Source organism: Lissotriton vulgaris, chromosome 3_1 (genome assembly GCF_964263255.1).
Source record: "Lissotriton vulgaris chromosome 3_1, aLisVul1.2, whole genome shotgun sequence".
NCBI classification, from domain to species: domain Eukaryota; kingdom Metazoa; phylum Chordata; class Amphibia; order Caudata; family Salamandridae; genus Lissotriton; species Lissotriton vulgaris.
In genome coordinates this window covers 1,519,202,469-1,519,222,195 of record NC_141689.1, presented here as the reverse complement: position 1 = coordinate 1,519,222,195, position 19,727 = coordinate 1,519,202,469, and positions in this window count along the sequence as shown.

Genomic DNA, 19,727 nt, shown 5'->3' with positions numbered 1-19,727 from the left:
TACACAATATATGCTGTTCTTGCAAAGTAAACTACTGTACTGTTACTTTATACTTTAGGCAAGGGAGAGTTTCTGAACAATCACAACTTCTAGTATTTGGATTTCCTCTGCTTTGCTACTCTAGCACGGACATGCTGTTCAAACAAAGTAACACTTCATGCACTGAGCGTCTGCTCTACATACACCTCTGCTATCTATGAGGAAGAAGATACATCCAGGCTTCCAAAGTAAACGTCTATCATTCTTCTTAATGTCAACTGTACCGACTTTACTTTTTCTCAACAACCAACTAACACCCTTTTCATTTTATTTGGTAAACCACCGTCTTGACTTGCATTTGAGTTTTACCCAAATGATATATTGCAATGCACACCACACATGCATTTTCTGATTCACTCACACAGGCAGTCATCTTTTCTTTCTCCTCCAACCATCCTTGCTTCAAGCAGCCATGCATATGATTCCTTCCTATCAGCCACCTCTCCCTGCATTCAAAAACACGTATCATTCTTTACAGTCATAAATTTTACGACTCGCTCGTCCTTCCTTTCACCCTAAGTTCTTTCCCTTTTCGTTCATCACATCCCTCAAGTTCATCTGATATGACTTGGCTTCACGATAAAAGTTTCCCAGCTGAGTTGAAGTCAAATAGAGGGGGCCATTGCTTACTCGAGAATTACCGCCGCTAATGCTATTGCTAAGTCAAGGGTGACTGTCTTCTCCGTGATTGGCAAAAATGTAGTTCTAAATTAGTAACTGTTCTTAACAGTACAGTGTACTTGTACTAGTGTACTGTCTAATGTACAGTACATCATACACTCCTTTGCGAGCCTACTCTAAAATGTCAATAAGTAAGGAGTATAATAACTTACCACCGTCCGCCGCTGCTGAGTGAGCCATCCCCCTCAGCTCCTCCTGGTGGCACTTGTGGCGCCGCCACCGCATCCGCTCCTGGAGTGGACCCCTCCGCGCTGCTGGCACTGGTGGTGGGAAGTACCGCATCTGATGTTGTGATGCCTACAAAAAACATGTCATGTTTTTAGATGCTATACACCACCCCCTATTTTGTCTCGTAATGGAAGAGAAAATGTTAATGCATAAACAATTTTTAATTATTGGGACTGAAAAAAGTCAAGGTTTTGGGGAGGGTGTTAACTTATATGCTTAGCCATAACATGCAACACTTTTTGGCACAACTGATGAATGCTTGCTTTTTAACATGCAACATTTTTCTAATTTCAGACAGAACCACCTACTCCTCATCACCACCAGGAGGACTTGAAGTTCCAACAAGGTGAGGGCTCCCGAGTCCCGCACAGTTACTTCTGACTGAGGTATGTGGAAAGTCGAACTGCACCTATCATCAACAATGTCCTATTTCTCTTGTCCATACTTCTGTATGTGCAGAATAGTCCCTGAAACACTAGCGGTATGGTATGTGCTACTATCAAATCAAAAAGCCAACTACTAGCTTATTCTTGGTGGACATTGACATTTTGTTGTTGGAAATTGTCAAAGCACTAAAATTAAGAAGACTGGAATAGACAGCAAGGGCAACCCAGAGGACTGCACGCATTGCCTCTAGAGCTATTGCTGGATCAGAGTTTTGGTTAACACCGTTTGCCTACTGGGCAAGCTTAGCTACCTATACAGACCGACTCATATAAATAGTAGTAGCACAGAGAGTGATGGTAGAGAGGCAGGATAAGAATGTAGAAACTGTCTACAAGAAGATCAAAGACTATTTTGAAAAATATAGAATTAGGAAACAGTTTGGAATGAATAGGAGCTGTAAACGTTAGGGAAGTATAATTATATTTACAACAGAACAACTTACTGGGGTCAGCAGAAGAGCCTGCAGAGGACTGTTCCTCCCCACTTTGCTCCGCCGGAGTCTGGGGTGTAATCTTCTTGCCCCTGGGAGGTGCTGATGATCATGAAATAAACACAAACATGGATGATTGTTTTTTTTAAATATTTGATTTCTTTGACCACAATCTAAAATTATCTTGGGGAAACAAATTACCAACAATTGCACTACATGTATTGATTGACTTTTCTGATCTGGTCAACTAGGATAGAAGTACAGTATTGCTGGATTCGCAGACCGTCTACTTGGAAAGTTATGTAAATCACTAACTAAACCAACAACAAAAGGGTTCTACTACGACTGCCAGCACTCAGCAGCACGCGACGTGACAGGCAAAGTCCGTCATCATGATTGCAGACCACTAAAAAAATGTCCTACTACTAAATAACAAGTCATATTATACTCAACCTATCAAACCACCACTATCTCTTCTTAGTGCCAGCAAGAGTACAAAGGAAGGACTAGACTTACGCAGTTCTGCTCAAATGAGCACAAAGTTGCAAACAAGTAAGCATAGTAGCAACGCCACTGAGCAGGCGAGCACCTGCAATTACAGAAGCTATTTAAACATTAATTTACCTGCAATGTAATCGAATCAGCAGCATTCTTGCTCTTCGGGAAAACATATATTAGCAATATAACACAGAGCAGAAGAAAACAAAGTAGTTATTAAATAGCTACTCACCAAGACCAGGGATCTCCACGCCTAGCAGGTGGAGCAGCTCCTGCTCCCAGTCAAGGACGTCTGCCCACCGGTGCGTCACTTGGTCATAGGTGCGCCGGACCCCTGACTCCCTACGCATGGCCCGGCACACCTTATCCCACAGCTGGCGATGCTCCCGGAGGCCATACGCTGAACCGGGCCTACCCCCTGCTGCCACAGTCTTAGGGAGGTGGCGCTGAACATAAAATATAAGTGCAGCCACCTCCACCGCGCTGAAAATTTGACTGGCCACTACATCCTTCCCCTTAATCGCCCGCAAGGGAGCCGGCTACGGGGTGCGGGACCCTTCCCCTTGCTCTTCTGGACTGGAAAGTTGAGTAAAAAATAGGAAAGAATAGGGAAAAAGTAAATAAAAGAAAAGAGTTAAAAAAGTAGTTTAAAGTAACCAAAAGTAGAAAAAAACACAAAATATAGATGTAGAAAAAGAGAGGGATAGATAATGAGTTAAAAAGATCAAAAAAAAGTTCAAAGAAACAAAGGATTGCAAAGATTAGGGGAGGATTGAAAAAGCATGCCCAGAACCATAGCAATGAATGAAAAACAAGATGGCCGCGCCCATTGAGGACCGCGTGGGTAACTTTGCGCGATAGTTCCCCCGCGAGCACGCAAAAACGCACGTGACCACGTAATCGCGTCCCGTGCACAACGCGAGCATGCAACTAGCACCCGGAAACGGAAATACTCAACGCGAACAAGATGGCCGCGCCCATGTACGACCGCATGGGTAAGTTCGTGGTCGGTGCGCTGCAAGAGACACGCGATAAGGCGAAGCGCCCCGCGAACATGCAAAAAAATATCCGCAAATTCGCACAAATTTGCGGATTATGCGTAACGCGAATTTGCTTTCACACGAATTCGCGTAACGCGAATTTGCAAACTTCGCCCATACTTAAAATCGAGTTTTTTTACTGCAGGAAGTTATATGAAATGCATTTTGAGTTAATTCATGTTCAAGCAAGAGAGTCTGATATTTCATTCTGTAGTGTAGTTCCTATTTTCCCAATAGGCTCTGAGCATTGGATTAACATAAACAGCAGTGTAGACGTAGGACTGAGGTCATCTAGGTCTCTAATGACTATGTTAAACTTAATTTAGGTTTGCGCCAGCTAGCTCAGAGGTCACTGGAAACTTTCTCGAATGAAGAGGGATGGATAACCTTCCCTGGCTCAGACAAGAAGCGATTCAGTTTCCGACAACCGCATAAACATGACAACTTTGCTCCCTCAGAATAAGAGTATATCTCTAGAGTTGTGTAAAAAAATAGACAGATATTCCACTCAGTCATCAGTGCATACTTAGTTTCACCAGAATGCAGAGAAATGGAGAGATGGGCGTTTTCAATAAAAAGGTGTTATTTATTGAGCAGTCTTCCTTCTCATGCAAGAGAAATGAATTGCCACAATTGCAATACTTAAAGCAAAGTAAAGTGCGTAAAGTAAAAGTAGTATTATGAAATAATACTGTAAATGCATTGATACGGTTTCTTAGCCATATGATACTTTAAAATGGATAAAATATATACATACATATATACATTGGCTAAAAAGCTCAACTGGTGCTTCTAACTAAGCCTACCCCGGTGTACCTGACCTAAACCTAATATGTGGGAAGGGACAAGGAAGTAGCAGTGTTAAGTTAAGTTGGTTAAGATAGTTTTGCCAAGAATCTGCATCAAGAATTCTCTTAAGGGTTTAGTCAGCTCCGTACCTTGGTAATAGAATGTGGGAGGTCTGGTATCTTTTTCCTCAGGACTCGATATCCCAGCAACCTGCAAGGGTAGGCTGGAAACACCGGAGCTGGATTTTCTCGGCTGGAAAAAAAGACAGCGTCTCTCTCAGTGCGTCATACAGGAGGGGCGGCTTCCGCGGGCACTCGCATCAGCTGGGCAAGTAGATGGCCGCTCTGCTCCAAACCACCATGTGTTTGCTTAAGGCAACACTGGTATTTTTTACCTGAAAGGTGCCGGGTTTGACGTAAGGTTGGACATAAGACGTCACCAAGAACTAATAGTTCCTGCAGGACTTCAGGAGTTCTTGTTCAAATCAAAACAAAATCAGGGGGGGGTTTCCCGGGCTGCTGGAGGCTTGGTTTGTTTAAATAACGCGTTGTGCTTTCTAGGAGTCGATGGGAGTAGCCATGCTGTGCTTTAAATGGCATGGGCTATTACTGAATATGAATCTGATTCTTATGCCTTTGTCAGGACACTATTGATTATAACCTCACAAGGACATAAATCGGGAATATCGAATTAGGGTCCTAGATAAGAACACGACACCCACTCCACGAATTGATGTCCATCATTACTAAACTAAGCAATATTAAACATTCAAAGGTGCATGTGTTTTTTTCCGACCCACCCCAAAATACATATCGCATTTGAAATGGTATACGGTAAATACACGGAAATTAGTATTTGTACTGTACGCTTTTCAAGCAGTGTTATCATTCAGAGAAATGCATATATATATCAACTGAACGAATTGTAAATTTACACATGAAATGGCTCTAAATACAGAAAAGAAGGTCGAGACCATTTCATCACATATTTATACAAATTACTGGTACATGTGCTAGAGGCTGAGGTAAAATATTGTCTCTAGTATCCTAAAATAGAAGCTCTGTTCTCTAAGAATAGTTCTACTTTAAGCAGAGTACCATGTGCCCAAAAATATTTTGGAAATATGGTCAAAAATAATTTCGCTTTCAGGGGAAAGGTTCCAAATGTTTTCTGTAGCTTTGTTTATCAAAAACTGAAGGCCGAATTCAGAGTTCAGGGAACGCTGTGTGCTCATTGTTTTTCTTAAGAGTTATTCTTGTTGGTTGGAGAGAACATTGTTTCAGACATACTCGCAAAAAATAGGTCTACCATATCAGGTGAAAGTTCGACCAAGTTCAAAAATACTGCAACAGTGCAATTTTCTGTGTGAGTGCTGTCATTGATGATTGGATCAGCAATGCTCACAGAAGGCTGTACCTGTTTGGTGCTGCTTTCCTCTCTTACCTCACCGCCACATACTCGTAGTGGTGAAGTCTCAACGAATGCCGTCATCAGAATCGGTAGCCGTTGGCGACAACACGATGCATGAGTTGTTACCGGACCTAGCAAAGTATCGATATCCATTGGTACTGCTGATTGTAGTGTAAGACATATGTCCAACACGCATTCTTCTCCGCATAGCAGACATCGAAGCACAGGTATGATGCAATCTTTCCAGATCGGTCTGAATGAAAGAAACCAAGTTGTACTTAGATATCTTAGCCGGGCCAATCCTAGGACCTTAGTGATACGGTCTCGGTATCGTATTGCTAGGATTGTTTCTTCCATCGTTGCTAGAGTTTTGCCTGTGGATTGGCTTGCCATATCGGTGCAGAAGAAGCAAAAATAAAATTCCTGCCACGAGTCCCAAGATCAAGGGTAGGCCGCCAAAGACCGAATGGACAAAATTCGGAAAGATGCCCAGAACTGTTTCAAATGGTGTTAACAGTCCCGAAAAAATCGTCTTAAATACATGTGCGATGCCACTGGTATCAGACATGTTTAAGATTTGGCTTAACACTTCTACGAAATGTACGGGGCAATTTGTTGATAAAAGGGTATTTATCTCTACTGTTGTCCTTGCAACTTGCAGTTCATACGTTTCTTTTGATGACGTTAGAGGCACAGTTGTTTGTAAAAGAATAGACTTCATTCTGCTTAAATTATCAATTCGAATAGAAGAGATATTCAACCGAGGCCATAACGCAGCCCCCATATCTGGATTGCCTTGTGGATACAATACTTGCATACAGCAAATGGCCCTGGAAGTTACAGTTGTCAGATAGGCTTTTCCTGGCAGCATGCCACAAGAGCTGTGGTCACTTATTAAAATGTAACTACCATTCGAAAGTGGTCTAAAAAATTGCTCTATCTGTTTTGCAGGCGTGCCATGCAGGTGACATGAAAGGTTATTTGAAGACCCTTCGCAGGCCCCTTGCAAATTAATTCCTTGACAGAGAAGTGTACCGCTTAGTGATTTTTTACAACTTTTACCACTAAGAAATACTTCTCTGTTTCCTTCACTATAACATCTGTGTGTATAAGGTAAATCCCAGGTTGATTTGATGTATTCCTTACCCAACCTTTCATACTGGCCTGCTGGTATATACTCTTGACAGTAATTAAACTGGAAAGTTGTTATTGGAATCGTAATAGTTCCATGTATTATCCATTCAATGACAGGTCTTTCTGACATTGTCAATGGTAATCTCTCGGGTTTTTCAATGCTCAGGATTGTATAATCTGCTCCTTTTTGTGCCAAAGTGATTTGTTTATCAGTAAGGTTAAAGTTACCGAATAATGATGTTGTGTTGATTAAACGCCATGGTACGTAGCCTGAACGCAGATTTTGCAACGTCCATCCAAGCTGTACAATAGAACGTAATTGAGACTGACCATGCTGTAGCATTAGTAAGTCCTGATCTATTATGTCAAAGGCAGATGATACAATACTGTCCAGTGAATATATTCTGGAAGACAGAGTCGTTAACCCATTGTCCACAACAGAAAGTGATTTTTCCAAATTAATATGATCAATTTCTCGTATTTTCTCAGCAGTTTCAATTTGCATTACTTTCCATGCTTCGTTGTATGCAGCATATATACCGGCCGCTATGAAACATTTTTTACGCTGTTTGCGTGGTCCCATTATGAAATCACGCAAGTCAGCACCGTCTTTAAGTAAAGTCAAGTGTTGCTTAATTTCAGCCAGTGTGGATTTCTGTAGCCACTCAAGGCATAGTTTCCCTACACTGTATGTTGTAACTATCCCTGGATGTTGTCTCTGGGAATATCTAGGGTCTGGTCTGGTCATTTTGAACCCCTGTGTTTTATTCAGGAATCTATCTTGACAGTTATTCGTGTCTGTTGGCCAGATCAACCACTTTTTCCAATCAGTATGTGTTCTTTTTTGGTATAAAATATTTGAAACGTCTATCTCCACATCAGTAGTACTAGCACTATCAGGCATGGGTTTTGGAATAGACGGTGTGTTCATGTCTTTTATCTTAGCAAGGCCAAGACAAGAAGTTTGTTGAATTGTGTCATTCAAGAAAATAATTTGTTCTGGGATCATGCAGGCCCTAAAAAGTGCTTCTAGGACTTGTACTTGCCAATCTTTGGAACCCCAGATTGTTTTTGTTTCAATGGTGTTTTTCCAAATATCGAAACCTAATGTAGATATTTTGTCATAAAATGTTTCTGAATAAATCAATATAGCATTTTTCAACATTGTTTTCATTCCTGTTCTATTTTATATTTTAAAATAAAACGTTCTTGGGTCACTGTTATTAAGTCCTGAGAAGTATTGGAATTTATCAGAAAACTTTTTTGAACTGCCTTTTGGTGGTGTCGGACAGTGTTCCCACTGGTTAAAAGAAAAAACATTTCTAGGTTGAGCACTTTTATGCAAATAGTGATCACCATAATGGTTGTAGCAGTAAAGCTCCTCATAATTGGACGAACCCTGCAAGTAATCTTGTTCTGTAAATTTTGCTGACATTACTAACTCTGACATCATATTATTAATGTTTTCAAAGTCCCAGTCATCAGAGAAGGTACTAGGTATTACAAAGTCACTTAATGAACTCTTGAGCTGGTGGGGATACTTTAAAAGCTCGACCGGGCCCAAAATGTCATAATCAGTTCTGTCCCATGCTACCCCACCGGGTATTGGAATGGCTGTGATGTTTACTGATGACAGTTCTCTTTTCTCGATGTGAGAAGATGTGTGTTGGTTTAAGACCAAGTTGATGTTCTGACTTGCTGTGTCCATTGTACTATATTTTCCTTCAATGCATCTTCCCAAACATATAACCATGATGAGCCAAAGCAGGAGGAAAAGTACACCTAACACAATCCAAAATTCAATCCATGGTGAAATTAGGTAAGTCTTTTTCAGTTGGTGGAAAAGTTCAATTACTGTGTTTTTAAATTTCTCTGTTGGAGGCGTTTCTTCATGTTCGCTTGGGTCTTCAGAGAAATTGTCGAAGTTGATGAGGTAGCCTGATGCAGTTCTTTCAATTGTTGGAATTGCTTCTGGATTTTCATTTGATTTTGCATTTTTCTTTGTTTCATTAGAATAGTCTGAAGCTACATCATTGTAGATTGGTGTTCCTTGACGAACTGTTATTATTTGGGTTTCAAGAGGCACAAGTTCCATTGCATTATTGCATAGTCCTTTTTTATTCATTGCAGATTTTTCAATTTTGATTAGTCTCTCAGCATGAGCCTCTTGGATTGTAGCAAACTTCGGTATTCTGCTATTTCTTGGGAGTCCACTGGGCCTACTACTTATTATTGGCCACATGATTGTGGTTTTACCAGGTCAATGGATACAACTCGGTTCTCCTTTTTACCAGCAAGGGGCGGTAGTACTACTGATCTTGTTCCGTTGATAGCTAAGACAGGTACTGCTTTTCTGTAAGAAGGCCCAAATTCCTTCTTTACCGCGATCTTTTCTCTGACCAGATCCCCAATCTTTGGAATCCAGACAGGTCTTGCTGGGACAGGTGGTTTTTCTTCAGTGGATGTCGACTGTTGTTTCAACTTTATGTTACTCAGGTTTTTTCTTTTTTCATTTAGATCCTGTAAAACAGCGAAGCGATCTTTGATATCAAAGCTTTTTTCTTCTACCACTGAAGTATGACTATCTAAGTCCTGAATAAGCATTCTAGTTCTGAACAATAGTTCGTATGGAGTGAGACCTTTTAGAGAGTTTCTTGGCAGATTATTAAGACTACGTTGGACACTTGTTAAATGTTTGACCCACCCATCACCTGAACCTAATACCCTCGCCGTTATAGATTGCTTTATGTCCCGGTTTTTTCTTTCCACAACCGCATTTCCCTCAGGATGGAAGGGACTAGAATACTGCAATGCGATGCCCATACTGTTCATGGCCTCTTTGTAAGCTCAAGAGCTAAACGCGGGATCCTGATCAGAATGTAGCATGCCAATTGCGTATGTGCCGATGAAGACTCGCAAATCTTTTATAACAGTTCTGGCGTCAGCCTAGTGTGGTAGTCTACATTTTAAGTGAATTCTGTCTTAATTATTATTATGGGGACGCATTTCTCCTACTGGATTTCTGAGTTAAAGATAGCCTGAATCTTTCTAGTAATGGTATCTGGGCTACAGGCTGGACCGGTTCACAACTGCGATCTCTGTTGCAGTTCTCGCAATTTTTTGCAAAATAGTGGATATCTACGCTCATTCCCGGCCACCAATATTCTGCTTGTAGGTCCATCAAAGATTTCAGGATTTCTTGGTGCCTCAGACCCAACCCCATATGCGCTTCTTGTAGTAAGAAGATTCTCCTGTTGGTGTTTGGAATTACCCTATTCCCCCACTCCAGGGATTCGAGCAAACGGAACGGAGTTTGCGTCAATTATGTATGTATTACTTAGTGGATAGTTGATAGGTAATGCTGAATAATCGCCTTCCAATGAGGCTTTTACTGCTAGCATGGTTCCTCATCTATGTGTTTTTCTGAACGCTTTTCAGTGGCTACGGAAGCCGGGCGAGCCGCTTCCGCTATGGCTGTGTTAGCCAATGAATTCCCTGCAATGTTAACGCCATCACGTCGATGACTCAATGCGTGTATCACGTGAGTCTTTTGTAGTTCTTTTCGTAAAAGAACTACCTGTTCCCAAAGCCTTTTATGCTTTATTGTGGCACCTGTGTCATCTTTGTAACCGTTTTTGATCCATGTCTGCATGTCACTGTTGTAGGATTTGACGCAGAAATACGAATCGCACACTATTAGTGTGGGGAATTCGCGATCAGCATTTTCAAGCGCCAACTTTAACGTTCTTATTTCAGCTCGCTGAGCTGAACATTTCCTGAGTGATTCTGTTTTGGTAATCATAGGTTTGAATTTACCAGAGCGCCAGCGACCTTTAACAATCGCGCACGCTGCATCATAGGATTTATTTTCTACATCGTAGTGTTGTGCGAATCTGTCCATGTAGATTACGCAGGTATATTTTTCTAGAGGCAAAATTTCAGCTGGCAGAGGATATTCCCGTTCATATACTAGATCATCTAGTTTTTTCAGTTTTGGGTCAAAATAGTATTTAACATCTTTTGTAGCAAAATAAGTTTCCCATTCTATCCATTCTGGATCTAATACTCCTTTCACCAGGTTACGTGGACTTGTTAATGCCTCAATGGCTGATTCTGCTGACAAAACAGTTATTCTCTTGCCTTGGGCTAGGGTTCTTTCTTTAGCTACAGCAGTTCTAACCGCAGTTAGAATTTTTTCTGTGGATCTGAATTTCATTTCGGCTTCAGTGTACAAATGGGATTTGTAAGCTATAGGTACCGTTTCTCCCTCATTAGATGTCAGGTATGTGAATGCGCATCTTCCTGGGATGACTCGGATTACAAGATTGCGTGTGTTCTCATGTGTTTGCAATTTTGTTTTAGTTAACATGTCTGTTTGTAGTGATCTCAAAATTTCTGTGTGTTTCTGAGTCCAATTGGTTTGCTTGAAATCTAGTTTTATTAATTCATAGAGAGGTTTAACTCTTTCAGCATAATTTAAAATATATGTTCTTTCGAAATTCAGGAAACCTAGTAGTGATTGTAAATTCTTCAGCGTTTTTGGTGCTTGGAGTACAGCACATTTCTCTAAGAAATCGTTTGCTCTGCTTTTTCCTTCACTTGATAATTCATAACCTAAAAATAGGACAGTTAGATGGGCAATTTGTGACTTTTTAAAGTTGGATTTGTAACCCTCTGAGGCGAGTCCAAGTATTATGGTGTTCACCCTTTTTAAGTGAGTCTCCAGGTCATCATCTGTGAGATAGATGTCATCGACATATGATAATGCTTCATCATCATATATTTGTAGTAACTCTGTTACCCTTGCTGAGAATAATCCTGGGCTATTCTTGAATCCCTGTGGGAGTGGGCAAAATTGTTTTTGCGATCCAAATATTGAGAAAGTGGTCAAACACCTGCTTTCAGGTGCAATGTTTTGACAGAAGTATCCATTAGAGATGACTAGCGTAATTTTATACTTTTTGCGCACAATGTTATTCATTAGTGCTGCACTATGTGAGTTTTGCACTGCAAATGTTTTACAACAGGAGTTTAGGTGTCTGTAGTCCAAAACTAGACAATACGAATCGTCTGGCTTGGAGACAGGAAACAAAGGATTGTTCATTTGAGAGGTGCATGTTTCAATCACCCCTTGGTACTCAAGTTGATCTAAGATCTCCCTGACTTGTTTTTTATCTTCTTTTTTAACTGGATACTGCCTTTGTGCAGTGGGCTGAGTTTTTGACTGGATTTTGTGGTGAGGTGAGTCCTCATCCCATCCTACATGATTTTTGTACAAAGCAGGAGCTTGGGCTACTGCCAATTTTCTTGCATATGTGTATTTTTTATGAATCGGGATATGATTCGAGAAGGGAGGCATCATCATTTGTTCGCCATGAGGGCACTCTCTGACAAACTCTGGTGGCCGGTCTTTCTCAGCTAACAGAATGTCATAGCCTTATGAAAGTTTTTCCCAAAAGAGACTTTTCATTTTCCTGGTTTTATCTCCCTCTATACGTAATGTTATTTCATATAGCTTATGGGGCACGCTAACTCGTGTGTCTGCAGTTTCCACTTGAATGTACTCATTCGTGTCCACTGTCTCCAGAAGATTCATCAGGGTCTTGTGAGCTATGGTCACTTCTGCTCCGCTGTCTAGCATTGTCTGTGCCCACTCTCCGTTTTTCAGCTGTGTCATCAGAATTCTCTGCATGTTTAATCTTAATACTTGCTACCTTCCTTGTGTGAAATTGTAATTTTTTACTTTGATGTGCAGGTTCCTTGTCTTTGGACTTGGCGTGCTCTTCTCTGTGTTCTGATCGTCCTCTTCTTTCTGATTTCTGTGAGGAAGATCGAGAAGGATTCAGTGAGAATGATCTAGAGGGACGTGTATCAACATCTTGATATCTGTCTGGTTTTCTTATTTTATCCCTATCTCTAAGGTTGTTGAAAAAGGTACAGGCAGAAGACCTTTTCCGAAGTTGCCCGGCGTTAACCGCCTCTATACCCATTCAGGTTACCAAACAAAGAGACAGGCGCTGGAGGCTGGAAGGCAGGAAACAAGGGTTTATTCTCTCTGGAGAACACATCAGTTCGGACAGCAAGTATCGTCACGAGGTGCTCTAACTGCATCTCTGAGGCCTGGCCTCTTATACACGGATTTATTACTTTATTGCATGAAACACATCTCTGTCAACCCTTTGATGTACGGAAAGACATCCTCGGAATCCCCGCTTCAGGCCCGTTCCCACACATATTTACAGTTGAAGTCCCCACCCCGGTCACAACAGATGATGACTATCGCGCAGCTGGACATTCCGCCGATTCACGGAATGTGTGAGGGTGATCGGATCTCATGGGGTGGGGGCTTTGATCAGCTCAAGGATCCTTTGATGGGGGGGAGTGTTTCCTAATGTACAGGAGAAAGGGGGCGATGACAGTATCCGCAGGACCAGGTGGCGGCTTGGGAACGAGTGAGACAAACGGGCACAAAGAAAGAGGGGTGTTATCAAGGGATCCGGGACCATGAAAGGGATGGAGGGAAGTGTCGCGCTGGGAACAGGATGGGGTTCCGAGGCAGAGATGCGTGGAAGAGAGGTTTATGACCCAAGGCATGTGAGAGCGGGGGCTGTCAGCGCGCGGGGGGATGTGCTTGTGAGGGCGAAGAGCCGTGCTAAGGGGTCAGTGGCGTGCAGAGTGTGGTTCTGACCAAGGCACCTAAAATGGCGGGTGTGCACGACAAAAAGTGTGGCATCGGGGGAAAAGACAAGATGGCGCAGATAATGTTTACCAAACCGTATTAATTTTCCACAGTCCTCCCTTTAACATTCACAAGACATCTTGCTGGCCTATCTTCCTATCCATGTCTACTGCGGCAGTCATAAGTAAAGAAGTAGGAACCTAGGTGAAAGAGCTGTGTATAGACATTACATTTAATATCTTTCATCTTAGGAGGCGAGCCCATCGTTAAGTTTGTTGCGGGAAAGTCATAGAAATGCAATGTCGGACAAATAATTATTCTGTAGCGATAGCGTTGGGTACATTTCATAGATGCTTATAGTCATTCAGGAGATGAACTGATAGGTTATTACATATGTAAGTTTGTTTCATACTTGGTTGGAGCATAATCAATACAATGGTGGCTGGGAGAGAAATGGGACGTAGTAAAAACGATAATCAGGGGTGTCACTGTTCGAAGAGGAGGGGTATTGCTTTTTCCAGTGTCTTATTGTCGTGGACCATTATTAGTGAGTTCTCAGCATTCTTTGTCATCTTCTGTTGGCACTATTGAGCACCGGCGGTGGAGCTATGCGTTCAGCTCTATTCCGGGTCCTGCGTTGCAGGGCATGACCTTTTCCTCGTTTTTTTCTGGTCAAAAACGTCCTTTGCCGCCCTGTGTCCTAACTGTTCTTTTCACGGGTACCTTAGACAGGGCACCCAAGTTTCATTTTAGTTTGCAACATAACCCTATTCAATCGGACTGCAGTGTTTGCTCTTTTTCGAGTCGATTGTCAAAAGAGTTCAGGTGGAAGAAGGGGGTGTGTGGGTAGTCCTTGTGGTAGGTCGGGGGAAGAGGGGATGGAGCAGGGCCAGATCGGGAACAGACCAAGGGGACGGAAAATTTCAGGTAGGTGGGCCCATGACCGGGCTCAGAGGGCGGGGACTTTTCGGCACATGTTGATCATCGAGCAGGGGCATCAGGTCAGCCCTTTCTTTTCATTTTGTCGGAAACAGTGCCTCGTCCTGCGACTCCTTACTGTTGCGGTCCCACCTTGGTCAATGTCGCAGGTGCTCCACGATCTGCAGTCAGGCCGCGTGCTCCCACATCCGGTCTCTTTCTCCTCCGACAGTGGTACCCTTAAATGAGTTTTGAAAAGACAGTCTTTAGAGAATTGGCAGTAGAAGGTAATCACATAAGTCTATTTCTCTCCCAACCCCAAGCAACTGGGGGAAACATCCGTTACCTTGGGGGTTTACAACCAGCGTATAAATAATTGATAATAGGTTGGCTGGATTCCCTACAACTTTCCATCGTAACTATTTCTTTTGCGTTTGTTGGTATTACATTCATTGTCGTGGTACGAGGTCTGATACCTATTCAATGCATTTGTTTATTGCAGTCACATCAGTTCTTCTGGCAGAGACCCGCTTTTCTAGTACGAGTCTAGCAAAGCTATACCGCTCTTCAGGGCCTTGTATTTTACGAAAAAGTGCAACGTGCTATCACCATGGCCTGATAGATATCTTTCTGAGGAATGAACATGGGCTAAACAAATTTCCATTATATCGATGCATCCTATCTTTCAGCTAAACATTTTACTTTCAACAGAGTTTACTGCAACAATTTCTTCATTTCGATCCAATCTTAACTTTGCAAACATCATTCCACTTTCTACATAGTCTCTCACAACCTAGCTACCTCATTAAAAACGGGGGGGTTTGCGATAACTATTCAACTCATCCTTGGGGTGACCGGGGTCTTATGGAAAACAACTAGGAACATAGCAGACTGGGGTGAGGGACTATCGTCTTGCTTTGTGTCATAAGGGCGTTATCTAGCAAAAGGCTACAGTTCAGTTGGTAAGCGTTCAGGGACATTTCTCGAATTTCTAAACTTTGTAGTTTGTTCATCAATAAATCATTTCTAGGAACAAAGGCTGGTCTGTATCAGTTGTAAATCAACCCATCTCTTACGACCGGGGGTGCCACATTTTTCAAACTTTCGTCCGGGGCAGTTGATACAAAACTGGGGGCGTTCTGGGAAGACGGGGATGCTTCGATCACTTTTTACTGTTTGGGCATTGAGACAATTCGGGACGGGGAAGGTCGCGTTACCTTGAAGCATTTTTATCATAGAAGCCACTGACATGCAGTTCCCTTATTACGGGTCAGATTAGGGGACCTCAGTCGTCTTACCTGTCCTTTCTCTTCTGGCCAATCTAGTTTTTATCGATATTTAGCATAAAGGAGAGGTAGTAACATGGCATCAATTTGATTTTATTAAGGCAAATTTGTGCAAATACTTGCGGTATTTGGAGCCAATTGGGTGGCACCAGGGATGGTGGTTTGCCAATTAGGTGCCAGTCGCTAGGAAGAGTGAGAGTGTGGAGGAGAGAGAGAGAGAGAGAGAGAGAGATAGAGAGATAGAGAGAGAGAGAGAGAGAGAGAGAGAGAGAGAGAGAGAGAGAGAGAGAGCGAGAGAGATGCAACAATAGGCTAAACAGTACACGTGGGACATGGAGAGTGGCCGTGTACTAGGATAGGCTATTCAGCGCATTACACAGCATGAGACATTACGGGTCTGTGTTTTGAATTTAGAAAGCATGCAGTTTGGGACGGACGAGCATTAGGCCGGATACAAAGGGACATGTATTGAGTAAAAGGCACCATTGTGTCGCACTTCTCGCACTCTCGGTCCTTCGCCTAATTAAGTCAATGTTTCAGTCGCATAGAAAGCATTTTCTCATAGTTTCAGACATACGTGACATGTGCTCATTCACGCAACACGGGTTAGGGGTGATCACGTCCCATCATCTCATACAACTATTGGCTTTTTCGTTACAAGGGTTGTTCTTGGGTGCCCTTAGGTGCCACCTTGCAGCGTTAGTCCGCTTCATGCATCAGACATGGCGCGGCTTCAGATCTTCATTATACCCCAGTCGTGATTCCAATGTAACCTGTAGGGGGAGAAAAAGAGGGGAAGGGAGAGGGGGACAGCATTCACGCATATCAAATGTACGGGCACGAAAGTCCTTTACTTACCACCTACTCGTCTTATCTCCTCGGGATGTGATCCCTGGGGTCTTGGTTTCTGAAGCCAGGGTGGGGGCGGGCAGTGTGGTAAGGACGGCGAGCGATAAGTTGATCATGAGGGAGACGGTCCGAGTGTGGCATTATAGGCCGTGTGTAGGGAAACGTTTAGAGATCAGAGGCGTTTAGTGCGAGGTACCTGGTTTGTAGATGTATCTAGCTATCGGGATCCTTAAATCATTTCCAATGCTGTGATGTCCTAAGGCATACCAGCTCTTCAGTCAACCCTGTTCCCTAGTACCTTCGAGTACCATACCTTTATAACATCTTATCATTCATACCGCTTTACTTTACCCGTTCTCAGAAGTCGAGGTCCTTCCCCATGCGTTTGTTCCTGCGCCAGTCGCACACTTGGTGGCAGCGTATCGTACCTTAGATTCGATCATCAATCCGGGGCTGAGCAACCATTTTCTAGTAACCTTAAAAAGAGAACAAAACAGATCGCACAGAAAAACCCTCCAGTTGATCCCACATTTACAAAGGTATACGATACCTGTTCATAGTTTGAAAGGAAACCTTTATTTGCACAATTGTTCAGCGTGTATATATGAGAGTGTAATCGTATTTGGCCGGACACGGCGTTGGCTGAAGCGCATATAGTAGGGGCGGGGGGGGCTATTTTGCAGCATTAAAAACATTTTAAAAGCTTTTATTAGTTATTTGCAGGAAACTAAAAACATCTATCAATAGTTGAGGGATCAGGGGGCATTCATTTCACCATTGGAAGCACAGTCAGACTAGTTGCAATCAAATTTCCTATATGCATACCGTGGGCGTGTGTCATAAGCGACGTTATATATCGGTTAGAGTAATATCATAATAAATCGTACATTAAAAACAACATTTTAACGGGATTCTTTTACATGTTCGTCAAGTGAACCCTCCCTCTTTTTCGTCAAGTGTACAAAGGATCATATACATAGTTCAGAACATCAAGTCTTATTGGCTAAAAACACCACGAGGTGTTCGTGAGTTCCTGTTGACACCGGCGCCATTTTGGGCGAGGTCGGGTTAGTCTGGAAGCAGCATCAAGGTAAAAATGTCTCCAACATCCGGCGGTTGGACCAGAGTCCCTTTCGGTTGTTCAAAAAGACTTATGCTAACAGAAGGGGCAGGCAATGTGGACCATCAATCAGAAAGGGGAGGGAAGCAAAATTTTCCCCTACCGGGTCACGTTGAGGTTCAGCCGGAGCCTGCTCGAATTTGTTAGCCCACAATCCTTCTGGATGGTTCAGACTGAAGCTGGCGCTGACGCGAGAGCACCACCATCTTGTGGCTACATCGTTAGTGATCAAAAGCAGTCGTTCCCCACCGGAAGCCTGTAGGGGCCGAGGGCTCCTGGGACTCTTGTAGAATCTTCAAGGTCGTGGAGATGCTGTCGGAGGTGGGGACTCGTGCCCAGGTGGGCAAGCGTCCCAGTTACACAGACTTCTTAGGGCGGAAAAAACGGAACTGTGCCGTAGGAGCAGGACATTCAGCTCGGGGCGCTAGGGTGCAGTTGTGGTGCCTCCACCAGTACACCTGAGGGCCATCGTATGTCTTGTGCTGCGCAAGTATGGTTGCTGGCCATTCTGTGTCCGGTGTTGCGCAAGTAGGGTGGCCAGCCATTCCATGTTCGGTGCTGCGCAAGTAGGGTGGCCAGCCATTCCATGTTCTGTGCTGCGCAAGTAGGGTGGCCAGCCATTCCATGTTCGGTGCTGCGCAAGTAGGGTGGCCAGCCATTCCATGTTCTGTGCTGCGCAAGTAGGGTGGTCGCCCGGCTGGAGGATTTCCGCGCCGGGCCGGGGCTGGGAAACCTCCACCTGGGGAGGCGAGGGAGGTTCGTTCGCGTTGCCTCCCTCTCCCAGCCCACCCTGCACCAATTTTTCAGCGGAGGTATTCGTGATGGCCGGACCAGAAGATACAAGGGAGGGGGTCATCTGCATCCGCCCCCTCCCTACTCGTGGCCCGGGCCACGGCGGTGAGAGCGCCGAATCCTGACCACTAGACCACCAGGGAGAAGAGGATGGGACATGCCGGGCCCACGGTGCCTCCTGGGCATCCCACCGGCGACCTCCGTGATTGCTGGCTGTCAGCAGGACCCCGCCCCACACGCGCTGAGTGCTTCACCTTCCGGATGGGCGTGACCGGTGACCCGTTGCATTTTGGGAACTTCCGGAGTGGGTGTAATATGTATTGTATTGTTCCTATTAGTATGGTGTTACTTTACTGGAATTAAATCTTAAATTATATGACAGAGACTTGGCTTTCTTGAATCTTTTTACTACGAGAACCTCACTGCAGTGGGGGTAGGTATTTATGCCTGGGTAATGGGGGGGTGGGGTGTCCACAAGAACAGTTTTCCTGAACGGGGGGGTTGTCTATGCAGGCCTGTAATTGCTTTTGTCCACAGAGTGGGGGCAGCAGAGAGTAGTCAGTCCCATTACGCTCAAAGTTTGAGTTCATTAATGGAATGTGTACTAATCTGTCCGAAACTACTCTGTGGGCCCGATTCACAGAATGAACTTACTACTTTTGGCATTCACAGAATGCACTTACTACTTTTGGTATTCACAGAATGAACTTACTCATTTTGGTATTCACAGAAGTTAGGACTACTAACTTTAGGACTCCTAAATGCCTTCTGTGAATACCGAAAGTCTTAAAATTAGGATTTTTCTCTATTTAGTAGTAGTAAAGTTAGGACTCCTAACTTTAGGATGCCTAAATGCCTTCTGTGAATACTGAAAGTCTTAAAATTAGGATTTTTCTCTATTTAGTAGTAGTAAAGTTAGGACTACTAACTTTAGGACGCCTAAATGCCTTCTGTGAATACCGAAAGTCTTAAAATTACGATTTTTCTCAATTTAGTAGTAGTAAAGTTAGGACTACTAACTTTAGGATGCCTAAATGCCTTCTGTGAATACCGAAAGTCTTAAAATTATGATTTTTCTCAATTTAGTAGTAGTAAAGTTAGTACTTTACTACTACTAAATAGAGAAAAATCCTAATTTTAAGACTTTCGGTATTCACAGAAGGCATTTAGGCATCCTAAATTTAGGAGTCCTAACTTTACTACTACTAAATTGAGAAAAATCCTAATTTTAAGACTTTCGGTATTCACAGAAGGCATTCAGGAGTCCTAAAGTTAGTAGTCCTAACTTCTGTGAATACCGAAATGAGTAAGTTCATTCTGTGAATACCAAAAGTAGTAAGTGCATTCTGTGAATGCCAAAAGTAGTAAGTTCATTCTGTGAATCGGG